At 41.1% G+C, this 20,822-nt stretch overlaps 1 protein-coding gene across 1 annotated transcript in view; it reads left to right on the forward strand.

Annotated features, from left to right (window-relative positions):
- Positions 1-20,822, forward strand: part of EDIL3 (EGF like repeats and discoidin domains 3) — a 247,658-nt gene that overhangs the window by 74,566 nt on the left and 152,270 nt on the right. The gene's annotated exons all lie outside the window — the stretch shown is intronic.

Here is a 20,822-nt window from a genome sequence, read left to right on the forward strand (position 1 = left end):
CAGAGTAGGAGAGAAATAGAGGCCAAGGGAAATGAAAGCTTTGAAGTTTGGTTAAACTTGGCAAAGACAGTTCCATGCTGTTCATAATATTTCAGTGCTTTTCAGGTAAAGTCTCTCAGTTAATGGGGGGGAAAGACTTGCAAAGTCAGCCTGGGATTCATAAGTCAAACCTCTTGCCTTCCCTTTCATGAATCATCTGTAGTAATGAAAGTTCAACAGGCTAGAGGAAACCCACAGAGAAATTCCCATTGCATTATGCCCCCATGGTAGCAGAATCAGTGCATAGAGAATGTGTTTCTCATAGAAGGCATATGTGTAATATGCAACACGACAGGAGTAGCCAGAATAGTGCCCTCCACATTATTTTTGACTATTACTCCTATCACACCTGACCATTACCTTGCTGACTGTGGCTAATGTGGGTTGGAGGCCATCAACATTTGGAGCAGACCACATTGACTACCTCTTATAAAATTATACTATATGATATGTGACTTATTTTCCCTAATTCCTGGATAGCACAAATAGAGAATCGCCTTTGTAAAGAACTTGATTCAAGCCTATGTGTAAACATGTCCTTACATAAATGGATATTCAAGTTTCTTTACCTTCACCTCTCCTTACTGTTCCTGTTCTAAGTTCCTCCCCTTCCTCTTTCAATGCATGTGTGACTTGAATGGCTACCACAGTCCGGTAGATTATCTTCTGTTGGGATGGGTGAAGGGGCAGGAAGGAGGGAGTCCTGTTGAACTTGCTACTGAAAAACTCATCCAACTTTAAATAAACAAAGATAGGCCTCTCAGAAACCTCACAGTTTACATACAAGATGCAAGGTAGCAGCCCACTACAATGAGCCGATGACAGGAGCTTATTTTGCCAATGAAAGTGATTATGATCTAATGTAAAAGCAAAATGAGCACATTTCAGTAGCGCCTGCCAACTTGCCAGTGTCAGCTGTCAGGATGATTGTTGGCATCCTTTCATTCTTCAGCAAGAGTCAGTGAGTAAACAGTACAGTTTCGGAGCCTTCTGCTGCTTGCCTCATTTACAGCTTCCTTTCACTTAAAAACCTCACCTTTTATTCTCTGGCCTAGTAGTGACCTTGTCCTTCACCCTTTCCTGGCCCTTCTATTTCAGTCAGGTTCTTGTTTCTAAAATCCCTTGCAGCATTTTCTGACCTGTAATCTTTTATGACCACAACTAGTTTAGTTGGAGGGTCAGCTTGTGAAGTAGGAGGCCCAGCCCTGAACTGCAACCTTTCCATCATCTTCACTCCAACCAATAATATTTATATATTTAATATGCAAAATCTCTAAGCAGTTTTTCACAGAATACAAGATACATTTAAAACCAAAAATACATTGAATAAATCAGTAAAAACAGAGGCCATCAATAAAACATTCAGTTAAATATCAGTTAATAAAACTGCATCATCATTCTAGATGTCCTACTAAAGAACCCTATTATTTTGATAAGGTGTCAAAAAAACTGCAAGGTTTTTAGCGGGGGCAATTAGAATATGATCTATTATTTGATTAGTGATGCAAACCTCCAAAATGTACTTTGTATAGTTAAGTTTTTATCTCTATCTTCAGTACATTTTATTTTATTGCTATGGCTAGTTGCTGATGCAAATAAAGATTCTTCAGCCCCATTCTTTTGCAACTGAATTGGCAGCAGCAAACCTTGGAACCAGATTTGGCTCAATGAGTGGTCTTTCATTTAATTGTTAAAAAACATTCCTCTGCTGTCTCTACATCATAAAATGTCCAGATGGGTAGCAGTAAAATATAATCAGTAGTATAATCCAGTACAAAAAAACACATGCCCAATAAATAATTTAAAATTAGGGATGGGAAGGAAAAAAGTTGTTTGCACTGGAAATAAATTGGGGGCCCTTCAGTGGTCCAGTCAAACATCACACACATACACACCAATTGGGTGGGCCTCAATCCAACCACCAGCCCGATTCTACCTCTTATTTTCCAGACAGTGTCTGGGCTGAACAATCAGGGTAGAGCCACTCTCAGGTTTACAGGGCTGAAGCCTAAAAGGGCTTTAAAGGTTAACACCAACACTTTGAACTGTGCTCAGAAATGTACTGGAAGCCAATGTAGATCTTTTAGGACTAGTGTTATGTGCCTCCTGGTGGCTGCTTCCAGTCTGCAGTCTATCAGTTACATTCTGGATCAATTGTAGTTTCCAAGTCTACTTCAGTCATAGCCCCACACAGAGCACACTGCAGCCCCAAATGCATTTACTAGAGTTAAATGTGCATAAAAATGCCCTGTGGAATCCCCACCCAGCATATGTCATTTCGAATAGTGGAAAAGATGGACAAAGGAGACAGCTCTTTTGGATCACAGCTCTTTATTGCAGCAGTTAGAACTGCTCCTGGAATCAGACTGACTGCAGCCTAGTTGACTGCTTTATATAATACTAAGTAACTTGAAACAGTAACAACTCACAACTAGCTAACCAATCAGGAATGACAGTTTTCAATCCTTCATTTACATACTGGCGGCCCTGAGTGAGAACTGCAACTTAATCTTAGTACAAAATAAAAAAATTCCTTCCAGTAGCACCTTAAAGACCAACTAAGTTAGTTCTTGGTATGAGCTTTCGTGTGCATGCACACTTCTTCAGATGCATGCACACGAAAGCTCATACCAAGAACTAACTTAGTTGGTCTTTAAGGTGCTACTGGAATGAATTTTTTTATTTTGACTATGGCAGACCAACACGGCTACCTATCTGTAACTTAATCTTAGTACATAACATGTCAAAGAGTTAAAACAACTATTCAATTTTCGTAGACATCTGAAGGCAGCTATGTTTTGGGAAACTTTTGTGTTTGTTGTTGCTGTTCCTATTTTTTGTTGGAAGCCACCCAGAGTGGCCGGGGCAACCTAGTCAAATAGGTGGGGTATAAGAATTATTTATTTATTTCCACATTGTACCGGCAAATTCTATTACAAAAAGCTGAAAAAGTGTAAATTCCAAAGGATGTCTCTGTTTAGCAAAGTCTGAATTGGGCAGGTTCATAAATGTGAAATGAATCTAATCACCACCACCCACATCTCTAGGCACAAACCAACCATCATAGTAAAAACATAGAAGCCACAGTCCCAAAACCTCACCCATAAATAATGTTTTATGTTCGGTAGGCTAGGCCCTTAATTGAGTTTTAATTTGTGTTTTAATTGTGTTTCAGTTTTATAATTAATTTGTTATAGACTTTTATTGTTCTGCCTTGCAGTTTAATGTGTTTTTGTGGTTTGTGGGTTTGTTTGTCTCAGAGAACTTTTGTTATGGGGTGGAGATTTAAAGACAGAAAACAAACAAACAAAATTACTATGTAATTTCTCTGAAGAGCATAACTTGAATTAGACAGTGGAGCTATTTCAAGCTGCAGAATTTTCTGTTTAAGCCTTGTTCTGAGCCAAATTAGGCCCTGGAACCCCATTGCCCAGTGGTGTGTGGGTCAATGAGGGGCAAATGGGGGCAGCATTCTGTTGATGTCATGATCTCCATGTGGGCCTATGGTAGAAAACTCCTATGGGTCACCATGGGATGAGGAATATGTAGAAACCTTTATAAACTCCTCTGGAGTTTGGGGCCATTTTATCCCATGAGCTTCAAGTTACCAGAAGTGAGATACCGACTAAACATCAGGAATAACTTTCTGACAGTAAGAGCTGTTTGACAGTGGAATGGTCTCTCTTTTGGAGGTGGTGGACTCTCCTTCCTTTTCGGTTTGTAAGCAGAGGTTGAATGGCCATCTGCCATGGATGCTTTAGTTGAGATTTTTGCATTGCAGGGGATTAGACTACATGACGCTTGGAGTCCCTTCCAGCACTACCATTTCTATGATTCTATAATTCTGAGATTCTATGGCACTTGTAAAAGTGCAAGTTCTGCAGACCAAAGTGGTCAAGCGGGCAAGTACAACGTAAGATGATCCTTCAAGTTAACTAGTCCCAAGTGGGTAAGAACTTTATATACGAGTAGCAACATCTTCAGCTTGTCCCTGTAACAAATCAAAAGCCAGTGTAGATCCTTGAACAGAGGTGTAATATGAACTGTTATGCTGCATCTCAGTTCAGTATAATATATAACCGTAATAAAAGTGTCTGGTAAGACTTTTCTCGCAGAGACTTCAAAATCACTTTCTGAGAGTACAGCAAGTTGCTTGTAACTCTTCCCAGAAGGAACTTGAAATGGGTAAGCTTTGGGAGGATAACAGACCACAAATGACTATGACTTCACCTGTGAACAGGTAGCGAAGTAGTAGTTGGTGAAGTGTTGATGTGCTTACACAGAGCCATATTTAACTAATTTGTTGTGCTATTGGAAACCAGCACAAGGATTCCTACTACCTCAGTGCGACTTTCCCCCATCTCCTCTCCCCACTGGTGCCCCTAGGCCCTCTCCAAACCTGCTTCAGAGGCTTGGGAGAATCCCCAGAACACTGTTGGGGCAGGGTGGAGGCAGGTGGAAATCGTTCCATCTGGCAAGCAGAAATGCTTTCACTGATATAACAGTACTGTTTAGTGCTGCATTGAATACAACTATTTTTATTTAGGGTGCTTACATACCACCACTAATTGTAACATTTATAAGCAGTGTGCATGAAATTGCAAAAAATACAAACTACAGTGGTGGGGTAGAACCCTTCTGGTTTGGGACTATAAGCACCCAAGATGATTGTTTTTCCCCAGCCACAGGTTCTAATTTGTTAGTCACTTTTGCATTCCACCATTCTTCCAAATGATGATATATGGGGAGCATGAGAAGTGTTCAGATTGCGTAGCATAAATCATATCATCTAAACTTTCAACTGCCCAGTAAAGTAGATCACTATTACTTTCATATTTGCACAGTAATTACCTTGAGCTCTTGATTGGAGTCTACTGTTTTGCTTACTGGGTTTTGTTTTATTAATGGGGTTGTTTTATCATGTATTTTAACCTTTGGTTGCCTGTATTTAAACATTTTAATGGAATTATTTTATTATTGCATATTTTAGCTATTCAGATATTTATATTTTAGTAACTGTGAAATGGGTTTTTATACTGTGTAAACTGATGGTGAGTCTACCTTGGAATCATTAATTAGTTAAAAACTCAAAAGATAATTCTGTTCTTTCCCCCCCAAAAAATATTTTTGTTAAACTTTATTTCAGTCACAGACCAGTGTAAGATAAAACATACGGATAAACAGAATATATAAGACTTAAAACAGGTAAGAGTCAAAACCTAGTAATTAAAAGGTAATTTACACCATACATAACTTTAAAAAATAAAAACAAGGACAAACAGTAAAAAGTGACTGTAAGGGACAGAGCGTAAAGGAACACAGGTCTAAAACTAAGTTAAATAATATATAAAATGACTTTTCACTTTACTCGTTTTCAGCTACATTAAGATGTGTGAATTGTAAGTGGGCATATACTTTGCTGGCTGTTAATGAATTCTACAAATAGATGCCATATAACATAAAAAAAGTTCTGATCAGGCTAGTTCACACTGGAATTCAAATAGGCTGAATGCCTCAAGTTTCCCTATTAGCACCTACTCAGCAGACACACAGGCCACCTCCTCACAGACTTCCCCCACTTCTGTTTAAATAATGACAATTATTTCTACATTTGCATCTTTACATATAAATTTGCTTATGCACATTTTATGCAAATTTGTGCTCTTTTTTTGTTTTTGTTTTACAAAGTATTAGAGGCCACTCTAGCCACCACGCTGTGAAGTTCAGTTTTTGCTGCTCAGGTATATATGTTTGTGTTTATACAGTGTATCTCCTGCACCTTCAGCATGAAACCATGCTGGGGCATAGCTATAAAATTTCAATAACAAGTCCAAATAAAAAAATAAGACACTGGCTATTTCCAGGTTGTGAAAAAATTGCAACTCTTCCCATCGTCAACTTTCCCCTGCATGATCTTGGCATCTTTTTCAGCTATTTCCCCCCTACTTGGTGAGGAACACATACTAGCTGCCGAAAGCCCCATTGGGGTGCTTCCTTGCATCAGAGAGACATTTCTAGTCCACGCACCCCACCCCCGCCAACACAGCTGTGTTCTGAGCAGTTTCACTACAGTGTGTAGAAAAGGAGTCTGAAAATGGGAGGTGCAGTCATTCCTTGAGTGGAAGAGTATATTTTTGCAAAATGTGCCCCTTCTTGTGATTCAGCAGGGATTTCTTGGCCTCTAGTCATTTCCAAATGCCTTGGACTACAACTCCCATCAGCCCCGGCCAGCTGATGAAAGTTGTAGTCCAAAACATCTGCAAGGGAGCAGTTTGGTGAACTCTACTGCCAGATAAGTTTGGCTGAGGAAAAGTGTGTTGCTCAAAACCACCCAGCTAATTCCGAGCAGATTGGGGATTTGAACCCGAGTTTCTCACATCTTAAGCAATAGTCTTGTGTGTGGTGCGGCACAGCGACCTTCCTGACAACAGGATCGCTCCTGCTTCCTATACTGTCTCCTGCCATGGGTAAAATAAGCAGTCCATATTTATGCAGTCCTTGCTGGATTGGGCTCAGTAACATAACCTGCAAGCCAAATAAAGTCATTGAGCAATATCTCAGTAGGCAGAGGAAATGCAAGCAATACAGGAAATGTCAATTATTCCCCATGCAGTTTTGATCCTGAGAAGCAAATCTAACAATCATCAACATTTGTTAAAGCAGAATTGTGCCGTTGAAGCTCTGTGCACCAGCAGATTGGTTTTTATTTATTTATATAAAAAAGCGCCAGTGCAGATGTACTTTTGTAGAAGAGGGGAAGTACTTTGATGAGACATTGCTCATGCTTCTATTTCTTTATTTTAGAGCATTTGACATTTTTATCATCTGTTCAACACAGGCACTCTAATTAGGAAAACATTTGGCAGAGCAAGATTGGTTCTGCAGATAAAGAAATTGCATTGTCAGTGCCACTTGATTTATTCAAAAATATGGCTAAATGGACTATAATTTAACATGAGAGCCCTAATGCCTTCAAAAACAAGGCATTTAATTTTAGCTCTTGCTTTTCCTGGCACGGAAGAAGAAACATCTGCAGCTGTTGTTACTGAACTCACCCAATGACACACTGATTTAGGTCAGTAGCGGATGCCCCTAGGGAGGGGGGGGGGGGAGATCACTCATTGCAGCAGATGAAACCCTGGATGAACATCACACACAGAAGCAGGACTGTCAGGAGCTGTGCTGTGTCACTGGAGCGGCAAAGTTGATTCCATGCCCTCACCTTCGACACCTCAGAATACACCAAGGTGGCTATGGAAGCTACAATGCACAATATGATTCCTGCCACTGCCCAGAGGAGGAAGAGGTGTCTGGTGGTGTTAGGTGACTCCCTACTGAGGGGGACAGAGGCAACAGTGTGTGGAGGAAACAGGATGTCCTGGAAGGTGTGCTGTCTTCCAAGGATGTCCTGGGAGGTGTGCTGTCTTCCAAGGATGTCCTGGGAGGTGTGCTGTCTTCTAAGTGCAAAGATTCACAACGTGATAGAGAAGTTGCCAAGTCTTATAAAGCCCACTAACCACAACCCATCCCTTCTGATTCACGTGGGTTCAAACAATACTGCCAGACCCAGCCTTTGACGTATAGCAGGGAACTATGAGACTCTGGCCAGGAAGCTGAAGGCCCTTGTGGCACAGGTAGGTTTTTCCATCACTTCTTCCTGTTGAATGTTGTTACCCAGGAAAGAGAGATGAAAATACTGGAAAGGTTAGGCTTCTAATTATTATTATTATTATTATTATTATTATTATTATTATTATTATTAAATTTCTTATTATTGAATAATAATAATTCTTGATCCATGGTCCAAGGATCCATTGGTCTTTAAACCTCAGTGGGAGAAAATGGCAATCCACTGAAACCCCAAACTGATTTCTGCTCTGATTGAGCGCTAAACAGCAGGTTTTCATATGAAAAGCTTGGGGCAGGGGTGGGATAAGATGCTCAGAAACAGAACTTTTAAGCATGGACCTGTGCCTGGAAAGCATGGAGCAAAATGTAAGTGGCAGGGCTACTATAGTTGCAAGGGAGCTGTCCAGCTGAGAAGTCACACAGATAACAGGTTGCACCACTAATTGTTAAACATGAATACAGCTAGCCTTGGTATGCCATAGAGCCTCACTAGTTGGTTCTTATTTTTCCTTCTTGAGAAGGGCTAAAAGAATAGAGGCCTTGCACTGTCAACTGTCCATGTCACCTTCTTTTCTGGACAGCTGCTCAAGACATCACTGCATCTGTGCTTGGTATTCCAGAGAGTGAATGCTGGGGCCTTGGAGTGGGGACATATTTGACAAGTCAGAGTGCATTGGGTCCACCTAATCTGTAGTCCCCATAGTGGGGTACCTTCCAGGGACATGTTATCAGAGAGTGCTAAATACCTTTGGTCCACATGCATGATATAGCCAGAGGTGAGCGCCTCTTCCTCCTCCTCCAAAAGGTGTTGGATTGTTCTGATTCTTGAGTGACAAAGCATCATAGGAAAGAAAAGGAAGAGTTAATATGCCAAATTTGTATGGGAGAATATTGTGAAACAGATCTAGGATGCTTTTTTTAATAGAGACAGAGAGACATACAGAAGGCAATTGTGTTACTATATTTTCCGTAAAATGAAGTTGTGGCGCAAATTTGAAGGCTCTTGAGAGAGAGAGAAAGCAGAGGCTAGAGAAAAGTTTTGGAAGGTTACCTGAATGTCTAAAAGGTTTCCTTATGTCCAGTTTGCCGACAGTTATTGCCTGTGAATTTTGGGTACTGTTTTGGAGATTGCTGCTTGTTCAAAACATCCAAAAAAATTGAGGGTGGATTTGCTGAAATTTTAAGGAAGATACAGCACATTCCTATTTCATAAGTATTTCACAAGAGCTCTGACATGTAAATAGATCAAGCTTAGTAACCCCTTGATTTTGTATCAAATTTGCCAATCATTTGTTAAATTCCTTTCTTCTAAGGGCCTCTTCCTTTTACTTTGCCAGCTCTATATACGGTAGTTTTGTTTCTAGGGTCACATTAAGAATGATGTTCACAACTGTTGCTTATTTACTTTCTCTGATTAGAAGAGCCATTAGTAGAGCCCTAAAGATGTGTTTTCTAATATACAGTGCTACCTCTGGTTACGTACTTAATTCGTTCTGGAGGTCTGTTCTTAACCTGAAACTGTTCTTAACCTGAAGCACCACTTTAGCTAATGGGGCCTCCCACTGCTGCCGCGCCGCTGCCACACGATTTCTGTTCTCATCCTGAAGCAAAGTTTTTAACTCGAGGTACTATTTCTGGGTTAGCGGAGTCTATAACCTGAAGTGTCTGTAACCTGAAGCGTATGTAATCCGAGGTACCACTGTATATGGTTAAAAGCTAAGGAGCGTGGCCAAAATCCTTCAGCTACATATATGAGCAGTTACAAAATGATTGTGTTGCAGGCATTTTTTGTTTAATTTCTTGCCATAAATCAATTTTGGGAGTTTGAAACTGACCCACAAGATTTTGATCTTTGGAGACTTGTTTCCATCAGGAGCAAATACATTATTTCACCCAGAAAATCCCACTGATTGGCCTCCCTGGGATCTATTTTAAAATATTTAGTTGAGTGTCCAGAAATAGAAGTCCTCATTAAGCTGAGCTGCTTTGCCACACAGGGAACCCAACTGTGGCCTGGCTGACCCCTTTTCTCTCTCTGCCTTGCACATTCTGACCCCACAGACTGAAGACTTGTGACTTATTACAGATCTGCAAGACCTCACATGGTGTGGAAGGCTGGAGATTAACACACAGTGCTAGTATATTTTGAAAAGTAGGTTAGACTTTCATTAAGTCTCTTTGAGCATATGGCCTCCAGTTGTCATGGCTAAATGTTAATACAATTTGTATGATTGCTTAGTGTGGGGAAATCTTTGACCCACTTATAGAGGAGTTAAAATCGTTAGTTCAAATACTGTAACAGGAAGAGCAGCTGCAGTTACCTGTTGTATATCCTTAGCATGCTGTGACCTTGCTGGACTTTTGAACTTGCCAGACTTTAAAAAAACACAAAAAACCACAAGCCAGGTAAAATATGTCATTGAGGTTTAACACAGATCTCATCAGGACAAAATGATCTAGATATGCACAGGCATTGATTTATTACAGATCACTATGAGATGATAATCAGTCCTGTCAGTCACTTCCACATTTTGTAGGCAGTTAGCAGCAAAATGTACAATGAATACTTTTTTCTTAATCAAAGCAATTATTTCCATTATGCCCTAAAATAGCAATTCCCTTTGTCATAGGAGCCATTTAGCCAGCAGTTCAATTTTAGGAAGTGTCTGCCCAGGTGTGCTAGCAAAAGAACACACAAGTACTTTAGGGAGGGTAGACTTTGGGCAGGTGGCAATCAGGGATGCAGTCAGCGCAGGAGTCCAGGGTCTCACTCAGCAGAATAAGAAGCCCCCCACCTAGTGCCTTTTTACCACCTTTTGAATTGAAGTTGCACACATTACCATTTATCCTTACCCCATTGAACCATATGATCTAGAGCAGTGGATCCCAACTGGGGGTCTGTGGACCCCAAGGGGTCCGCATGACCCACCTGGGGGTCCGTGGCAGTATTCACATAACAGAAACTGCCATAGAGATATCAACATTTTCAAAAATGTTGGCTTGGCTTTTGAAAAACAGGGGATCTGCCGTACTTAGCTAATTGGGAACTACTGATCTAGAGTTTAAGGTTACTTAACCTGCACCCCTAATGGTAATAGGTATAAATCATGAACACAGCATAAGACAGTAGCACAGCACTGGGCTTCTGCTATCACCTGATTTCGTAGGATGCAGGATTCCAAACTATGGTGCAAGAGTTCCATCTTGAAATGTATGAGAGACAATGGAGTGTGCCTCCTGGGTTGAAGGCACACGCACAGGAAAAAGGACGCAATTGGACGTTTTCTTTTTGTTTCGTCTCGAAACAAAAAAGAAACTGCACTCCACTTTGGCAACTCATATTACATATCTTTTAATGTAGGCTATAAATGTAGGCTATAAATACATGTATAGATTCTGATTGTTATGTGAATCAATACATGCACATACAGGGATGGGTGCAAACTACTTTTTTTGCATTGCACATATGATGAAGATGTCATTTTTCAGTACAAAGGAAAGTTAGTCTACCAGCGTGAACCATGGAATATTTATAAGATGAAAGAATGTGCCACCTTGATGAATATATCATCATCTCACTTTTTCATTTCAGTTCCTTGAATATATTTCATATTAAATCGTGACTTCTCTTTTTTGATCTATTATGCTTTTCCTGAAGTCTGCAAATCTAAAGTAATTAAAAGAGACTCTTAAAATACGGGGGTTAAATTAAAATTTAATATTTAACAAAGTCCCTTAATGAGAATATTTTTTACAGGTAAAGGTACTAAAAAGCTGGAACAAGTAGTCCTGAAATTTTAATTCTTGTTGCAAAGCATTTGCACTGAAGGACATTCAAATTATTAATTGGTTTCTAATGAAACAGGTCTAGTGTGGTGAACTGACTTTTTTTCTGAACCATATTTGGCAACGAGCAGACTTGTCTTATTTTTACATATTGTTTTGTCATTTTGTACTAGCTAAATTCATATTTATTTATTTACTTGTTTCAAGCATTTCTACAGGACATAGGCAGCTGACCCTTACCAAATCAGATGAGTGCAGTATTGCAGTAGTTATTCAGTATTGCAATAGTTATTCAGTTATTATCTCCTACTTGGAGAAAGTTATTTAAAAAATATCCCTGCAACAGGAATTCCTGGAAGGCCCTTAGCCAATGGAAGTATGCCTATGTGAATTCTCCAAACCTGCCCATGAACAGAGAATGTGCAGATCCCACAGCACACAGATTGGGCTTTGCTTGCTTTGCTAAAAGTGGCCGCCAGAGGTTTATGAATTAGCTTTCAGTCATGATGTGACAGAAGTAAGAAAAATGCTTTGGCTTCTGTTTTGGAGAGTTGGCAGAAGACTTGCATATTATGAACTATATTTTATTTGTTCCAGTTACAGATATGTAGCCGTGTTGGTCTGTCATAGTCAAAATAAAAAATTCCTTCCAGTAGCACCTTAAAGACCAACTAAGTTAGTTCTTGGTATGAGCTTTCGTGTGCAGAAGTGTGAAGTCTGAAGAAGTGTGCATGCACACGAAAGCTCATACCAAGAACTAACTTTAAGGTGCTACTGGAAGGAATTTTTTTATTATATTTTATTTGCTCTTCATGCAAAAATAAGGGCTTCTATTAGCTCATGCTGCAACTATGTGGAAAGGAAACAGCCAGATAACCATGTCAGGCATTAGGAGCGGCCGTTATGCCTTTCATTGGTTCCAAGGAAAAAGCTTCAAGCAACCATTTTAAGAGCAGTGAACCTAGGCTCCCTTGTGCCCTTGGCAAGGAGACGTATTGGCGCCTCTGAAGCCACTCTGCTTCAGGGTGTTCACGCTTCTCATAGCATCGCTGGGTGACTGGGCAGGGGCCCCCACAGGGTTGCTGTGATGGTCTATGCCAGGGACCAGATTCCTCAGATGAGGCAACCAGAGGAGCCTGTACACCTTGCCTGGCCACCCAGAGCAGCAGAGGAGCAGACGTGTTCCTAGCCACTCTAAACCAGAGTGGAGCAGCGTGATTATTGTCCCACCCCCTGGGCCTGCACCCTTGGCAGGGTCCAGTCTAACCCCTAGGTATGCCACTGCTCTGTCAGAACTATCAGCCAAAAGCTTTATATGTAAAGAATCCAAAAATTACCGGTACTTATTAGACTGTTAGCATTATTACTGTTACCATCTATGCATGCACACAAAGATGCAGCTAGTTTCGAAATCTGAGACTGTTTGTATTTTGTTACAGAGAGTTTTCCAAAGTTAAAAAGCAAGGGAGAGGGCCCTAGGGTGTCCAAGCCATCCTGAATTTAATCACTGAAGCAAAGCCAAATAGGTTTTCCCATACACAACACTATTAATTAAGAAGTGCCTGAGTGGTATATTCCTCATACATACTTTATATATAGGTGCACCTGCATATAAAGGGAATATTCTGGTTAAGATTGGACAGCCCAACCTTTCACTTCATCAGTGAGGCAAAACAAGTAGGGAATTACAAAAACACAAATATAGGAAGTTGATGGTGGCATATATGTAATCACTCTCAGTCAATAGCAAATTATCTGAATTATGTCTGCTACTCTAGGTAACTTTGAAGACTTTGTGTAATTGGGTTGTACGCTGTATACACACAATGAAAGTGATTGAAGTAGGAAATCAAGAGCTTGACTTTGCTTGCTTGCTTTCCTTAAACCTCTGCAGAGCAAAAAGACGAGACTCAATCCATCCCACCTACCCGAGTGATACAGATTTTCCTCCTGGGAAAAAATCTTATGCAATGGTTGAACAAATTTAAAATCAAATCTTGTTGCAGGAGGGAAATGTCCCTGTCTGCCAACAGTGCCTCAATGTGATGCTTCTTGGCTATGATCCTTGCAGTTACCATTCCTTTTACTTTTTATATAAGGGCCAAAGTACTCTCTTGCCCTACTTGCGACAGTGCTTGTCCCCTTTGTGACACATCATGGAAAGGGTTTGTGATGAAATGCAAAACTGCCAATTCTGCTTCTGGCAAATGAGTTGGATGACCCACTTCCCATCAAAAGAAATCTTCTCAGACTGAGGAGAAAAAGAAATCACCTCAAGCATATGCATTAGCTGTCAGACTCTATGTAAAAGTGCTCTCTGTCTCCCTTATGAATTACAGAAATGTTTGCTCAAAGATCTATCATGTTTCTGTCTGGGATGCTTTTCTTTACAGTGACCCATTTAACTTGGCTGCTAGCTTCACTAGAAAATGAGGTGACCACTTTATGACCTTTTAGAATTTGGAAACTTGAGCTCAGTAGTGGACAGTGGGGTGGAACTACTCACTAGATTTCTGGTTGGTCAAGTAGCTGTTGCTTACTGGGAGGTGGAGGAGAAGGGATAAGGTGGTGGCGAAGTTGGTACGGTACAAACGAAATGGTGAAAGTACAGCATTGACTCTGTTGCAGCAAATATTGCATATGATGACCTTCACACATGAATTGCACCTCCATGAATTTTATACAGTGGTACCTCAGGTTAAGTACTTAATTTGTTCTGGAGGTCCGTACTTAACCTGAAACTGTTCTTAACTGAAGCACCACTTTAGCTAATGGCGCCTCCTTGCTGCTGCTGCACCACTGGAGCCCAATTTCTGTTCTCATCCTGAAGCAAAGTTCTTAACCTGAAGCAATATTTCTGGGTTAACGGAGTCTGTAACCTGAAGCGTATGTAACTGAAGCGTATGTAACCTGAGGTACCACTGTATTTGGATAGGAGTTGTATATTTGGGTATTAATCTGCCCTGAGTTATATAATTATGAAACATTAAATTATGTAAGAATTACACTCTTTCCCTGTTCTGGGCTGGACAAGTGTATGAATTGTTGGGCATTGCACCTATATTGGTGGTGGTATATCTCTTATTGGTGCGTAGGACCGTTCGGTAAAATAGCAGAGGAATAAACATTTCATATTTCAACAGCTGTCACAACTGAAGCAAAATAATCAAAACCTGTAAAATCTGTTATGGTGGGAGTAGGGTCATCAGTCCAAAATGCAGCAGCTAGATTCCTGCCTTGGGTTCCATGCACGGGAGGAGGAAGAGGAGTGCGGGGGGAGCGCACCGCCCCCGGCAGCGCGATCCCGGTGGGGTGCCATTGCGGCTGCCCCCCCCACCCGCACTGGGCGTCACACACACACCCCGGCATCATGCCACACCCCCAGGACATGTGCTAGCCCTGCCCCCGCCTGCTCTCCACCCCACCAGTGCCGAAGCATGAAGCTCTGCCACTGGTTCTATGTAGAGCTTGTACTGCCCCTGTTTTAAAACAGCTGCACTGGTTGCTAAAGTGTAGCCAATTCACGATGCTCAAACTGGTGTTGAAAGACCTAAATGACTTAGGTACTAAATATTTGAAGGGCCATCTCCATCTCAGCTGATCCTCTTGAGGGGGCTCCCTCAAATGGCTGAGAGAGGTTTATTTGTGGATAAATTGTGGAACTCCCCAAAGAGGGGGGGGGGGTGTCACCTTCATTGTATTGCTTTTGTTGCATGCTGATGAAATGTCTCTTTACCTTGGCCTTTGAAATTTGACATCTTTAGTTTTGTGGAACCCATCTCTTGCTGCATTTGTAGTGTTCTGTTCTGGTTGGAATGACTTTACACACAAATATAATTGCAAATGTTTTATTTGTTTTTATAAAGGTACATGATACTGTTGTAACCTGAGACTTATAGGGAAAGGTGGCTTAGACATCTTAGAAATGAAACAAAATAAGGGGAAAGCAAGAAATAAAACTGAGTGACTACCAGTAAATTTGCAAAAACATTTAGTCACTAATAGGTACTCATACTGAGTATTGCATACGCTTGGTGTACTTACATAAAAAGTGAACAAAACACTTCAAAATATAAAGGGAAAAAAGCAAAGCTAGTAGAGCTGAATTTCAAGTAGTTCTTATTTTTAAAAGCAACTCTAATAAAACACCTTATAAAATCAATAGGTCTGACTCCTTCACTAATGAAAATTGAAAGTTGGAGAGAAGTGCTGGAATGCTGACTGACAGTTTTGTTCAAAGCATTTTTGTGCAAAGGTTAAGTCACAGGGGGCTTATAAACTTTTGATTTCTAGCGGCTTCTTTCATTAAGATAAAGGAAGGCTAATGAAAATTGTCTTCACTCAACCTACTCATGAGTAATTTGCTGGGTAATTTACAAAGCTCCATTTTAGAGCCATACATAAATTAATGATTTTTTTTTCTAATTCCTAAAGCATATTTTAGGAACCAATTTCTTTTTAATAGCTTTGCTAAGTGCTTGTCAGTCATTGCTAAGAATGCACTCATCACCTTTCAGGGTCAGCCTCTTAATTACTCACGATTTTTCTTTGGGCATCCAGAATATATTTTGCAGTCCATTAATGGAGAAAGCATTTTTTTCCTTACTTAGGATTTCCACATTTCTACTCTTCACTGGGTAATTTAATAGAACTATGATGAATTAGCTATGAAGAGCTTAATCTAAACTTCCTTTGCTGGATACAGTTTATGAATCATCTCATTATAACCTTCCACTTTTAGGCTCTTTTTAAATGTACGGTATTTTTTCTGGTGTGATCACAACTGTTTGGGCTCACACTGGTCCCAATATGTGTAAACACTTCCAGCCATAATTTTTTTTTGCTTCTGGTATGTTTGCACAGTTCCTTCTAAGGTAACCTTCCATATATATTGTTCATCAGTCTCATTGTCTATCTAACCCAGTTACAGATAGGTAGCCGTGTTGGTCTGCCATAGTCAAAATAAAAAAATTCCTTCCAGTAGCACCTTAAAGACCAACTAAGTTAGTTCTTGGTATGAGCTTTCGTGTGCATGGTATCTGAAGAAGTGTGCATGCACACGAAAGCTCATACCAAGAACTAACTTAGTTGGTCTTTAAGATGCTACTGGAAGGAATTTTTTTATTTTATCTAACCCAGTGTTGTCTACACAGAAGGCAGGGATGATAATAATAATAATAATAATAATAACAAGAAGAAGAAGAAGAAGAAGAAGAAGAAGAAGAAGAAGAAGAAGAAGAAGAAGAACAACAATAATAATAATTTTATTTATACCCCACTCATCTGGCTGGGTTTCCCCAGCCACTCTGGGTGGCTTCCAACAAGGGACTATCAGATGCTCAGACAGATGGCTTTCCCATCATTTGCTACCTCATCCTTATAACGGGAGATGCCAAGGATTGAACACAATACCTTCTGCATACAAAGAATTTGCACTACACCTGACTTACAATCCGTCCCTAGAGGGTTTACACATTTCTTGGCTGAGTGCAGTGGATTCAGTAACTGCATACTGGGGTACCCACGGCAGCAGCAGGAGGCCCCATTAACGAAAGCGCACCTCAGGTTAAGAGCAGTTTCGGGTTAAAAATGGACCTCCAGAATGAATTAAGTTTGTAACCCGAGCTACCACTGTATAGGCTTGTAGCCTGACATAGGAAAAATGACCCCAGGGAAGATACATGTAAAGGCTGTAATGTATTCACTTATTATTTGATTGTTTACTTGCTTGATTAAATTTCTACTGTACTTTTCACAAGAAGCTTATAATACAACAATACAATAATACTACAATACAATGTAAACAATTCTAGCCAAATGTAGTAAAATAGCAACAAGTTACCAAAAAAGATACACATACAAAAAACCCCAACCCAACAACAACAATTAAGGATACAATCCTAGGCCCAGTTTCCTGGGAGTAAGGCCACTAAAACTCAACAGGACTTACTTTTGAGTTGACGTTTGTAGGATTGCACTGCAATAGATCTTATGTACCACTAACAGCATGTCAGAGGAGGACAAATTTTCCGGACAAACAGTAACAGATATGGCGTCAGAGTTCCATAATTTGGGTACCACTGTATGCACAAAATATCTCTGATAGCCACCTACCTGCCCGAAGAAGGCATGGCATCCAGCACATGCCATCTGAGGAAGGTCTTGATCAACTAGTGCATTCATGTGGGAGAAGATGGTCCCCTTACACCAGGGCTTGGGTACCTTTGGCTCTCCAGTTGTTGCTCAACTACAGCTACCATGTATCCCAGTAAGTCTGGTCAATGGCTAGAGGCAACAGAAGTTGTAGTTCAGCAAATCAAAAAGGGCTAAGGCTTTTCCACAGCTGCTTTAGACATTTGTTGTTGTTTAGTCATTTAGTCGTGTCCGACTCTTTGTGACCCCATGGACCAGAGCATGCCAGGCCCTCCTGTCTTCCACTGCCTCCCGCAGTTTGGTCAAACTCATGTTTGCAGCTTCGAGAACACTATCCAACCATCTCATCCTCTGTCGTCCCCTTCTCCTTTTGCCCTCAATCTTTCCCAACATCAGGGTTTCTTCCAGGGAGTCTTCTCTTCTCATGAGGTGGCCAAAGTACTGGAGCCTCAGCTTCATGATCTGTCCTTCCAGTGAGCACTCAGGGCTGATTTCCTTAAGAATGGATAGGTTTGATCTTCTTGCAGTCCATGAGACTCTCAAGAGTCTCCTCCAGCACCATAATTCAAAAGCATCAATTCTTCAGCAATCAGCCTTCTTTATGGTCCAGCTCTCTCACTTCCATACATCACTACTGGGAAAACCATACGGACTTAATAGTATATATATCCCACTGGGCCAGCAGGAATCTGCTAACTAAAGATGCAAAATGCAGTAGTGGCTGGTGCAGTGGTGCAGACCCACAAAGCCAGAGCAGAATGACAGCAAGGTTGAGGCTGCATGGGCAAACCAGTGGGGAGGACTGAATTGTCCACACAGCTCTGACCTCATTCCTACCTCACCTCATTGCTATCCAGGTAAGCTGTAGCAATGACTGTGTCAGGCTGATGGCTCTACGACTCTGCCTCACCACACAGGCTGCTACTGACATTGTGTGTGTTTGTTGTTCTTTCGTGACATCCTTGTAGACATTTCATAACCTTTTATTGAATGGTGGTATAAAAATACGTAAAAAGGAAAGGTCAGAATGAGTTGTTACTTCAGGAAATGCCACCTTAGTCAAGAGATACTGACCTACCTGCATGTAGGCTTCTGGTTGGTCCCTGTGAGAACAGTGGGCTAGATGGGGCACTGGCCTGATCCAGCAGGCTCTTTCTATGTGCTTACCTTTGGCTTTCCATCAGCTCTCAGGCAAGGAGGAGGAAATGAATACACAGTTTTCCTCTTAACCACCAAGTATCTGGGGGGGGGGATGGGTGTGATTTTAGCTTTTTAAAGGAGGTCTCTAGGCATGCAGTCCCAGCAGGTTTGTGCATGCTGTATTGGATTGTATCTGTGTACTTGTAAAACACATGTCCTTGCTGGAGAATGCATTGTTTGCAATAAGAGTTCCAATGTAAAAAATCGAAGAAAAAGAAATCTCCTTTAGTACAAAAATGGATAAATAATGTCTGGCTCATTTTGATAATGAATAATATGCCTTTTATGAAATCAATGTTCAATGACCTCTCTTCCAGAAGTAAATTTCAGGAACCATGGGAGGTGATTGTTATTGATTGGAAGAATAAACAATAGTTTACACAGTATTCAATATCTTCTTCCCTCTATGATATGATTTTTTAAAAAAATAATTAAAAGGCCAGAATGATTCTGTTTATATTCTACAGCAAAAGAGGAGAAGAGTACACAATGTCTTTTTTGTGTTATATGAACCAAATATTGTTTTATATGCCTCCTCTCTGGTAATTAGTGGTTGCAAACACTACAAGCCTCTGGTCCTGTGAAGTCCTGCCAGTGAGGGAAACCTCCCCTCTCTCTGCACAGAGCAGAATAACACTATGGTAGTCTCGTAACCTGGTGAACTGGGTTCGCGTCTCCGCTCCTCCACATGCAGCTGCTGGGTGACCTTGGGGCAGTCACACTTCTCTGAAGTCTCTCAGTCTCACTCACCTCAGAGTGTTTGTTGTGGGGGAGGAAGGGAAAGGAGAATGTTAGCCGCTTTGAGACTCCTTCGGGTAGTGATAAAGTGGGATATCAAATCCAAACTCTTCTTGGGTTTGTAGACCCAAGGGAGAGATTGCTGCCAGTGCAGCCACTCACCATAGAGGCACAAGTCTTGGCTGCTCTGTCCAACCCTGCATGCTTCTGCTCAGCTCTCCCAAGCTCCATCTCACCAGATCTCTTGCTTCTCTGCCTCCCTGTGGCTCTTTTACACCCAGATGCCCAGAAGCTCCAGCTGGGTGCTGTTCCATTCCTGCTAGCTTCCCCATCAGTCACCACCAGCAACTGGCCCATTTTTGTTGGATATTGTGTATCTGAGTATTAGATGAACAGGGGAAGTTGTGGTCCATCATCCCAATGTATGTATTGACTTCCGAGCAACATTTATGGCTCCACTCTTACTCAGGTTTTATTTCAGTCTATTTATTTCAGACGCAGTGGGTGGTGCTGTGGCTTAAACCACAGAGCCTAGGGCTTGCCGATCAGAAGGTCAGTGGTTCGAATCCCCATGACGGGGTGAACTCCCATTGCTCGGTCCCTCCTCCTGCCAACCTAGCAGTTTGAAAGCACATCAAAGTGCAAGTAGATAAATAGGTACCTCTCCGGCGGGAAGGTAAATGTCATTTCCGTGCACTGCTCTGGTTCACCAGAAATGGCTTAGTCATGCTGGCCACATGACCCAGAAGCTGTACGCCGGCTCCCTCAGCCAGTAAAGCGAGATGAGCACTGCAACCCCAGAGTCGTCCACGACTGGACCTAATGGTCAGGGGTCCCTTTACCTTTATTATAAATTAGGTATACCAACATCCTAGACAGACGATAACACACAACCTCTTCTTTTAATATGTGAGGCTTATGCAGCTGAGTATCAACATCACATATGAAGCACAGCAACAATCAATGATAGGTTCTAATACTTTTTAAAAATGTTTGAAAAGAGAGGCCAGAAAAATTAACAGCAGGACACACACTGTCAAGCAGATGCAGCACACAAAATGACAAAGCTTGGTAGTCGATATTATCTTGAGCTCTGCTGACAGATCTAGTAAAATCAAACATATGCAACCCATCTGTGTCCATTACTACTGTAATATACTAAGAATCAATCATCCCATTGATTTTTATTTCAGGCGATGGTATGAATAGATCCCAATTTGAACAGACATTTCAGGTGAAGGTTATGGGGGGTGCATGACTATTTTCTCTCTCCTTCC

This window comes from Podarcis liolepis (assembly GCF_965112155.1).
Source record: "Podarcis liolepis genome assembly, chromosome: 11".
In the NCBI taxonomy this organism is placed as follows: domain Eukaryota; kingdom Metazoa; phylum Chordata; class Lepidosauria; order Squamata; family Lacertidae; genus Podarcis; species Podarcis liolepis.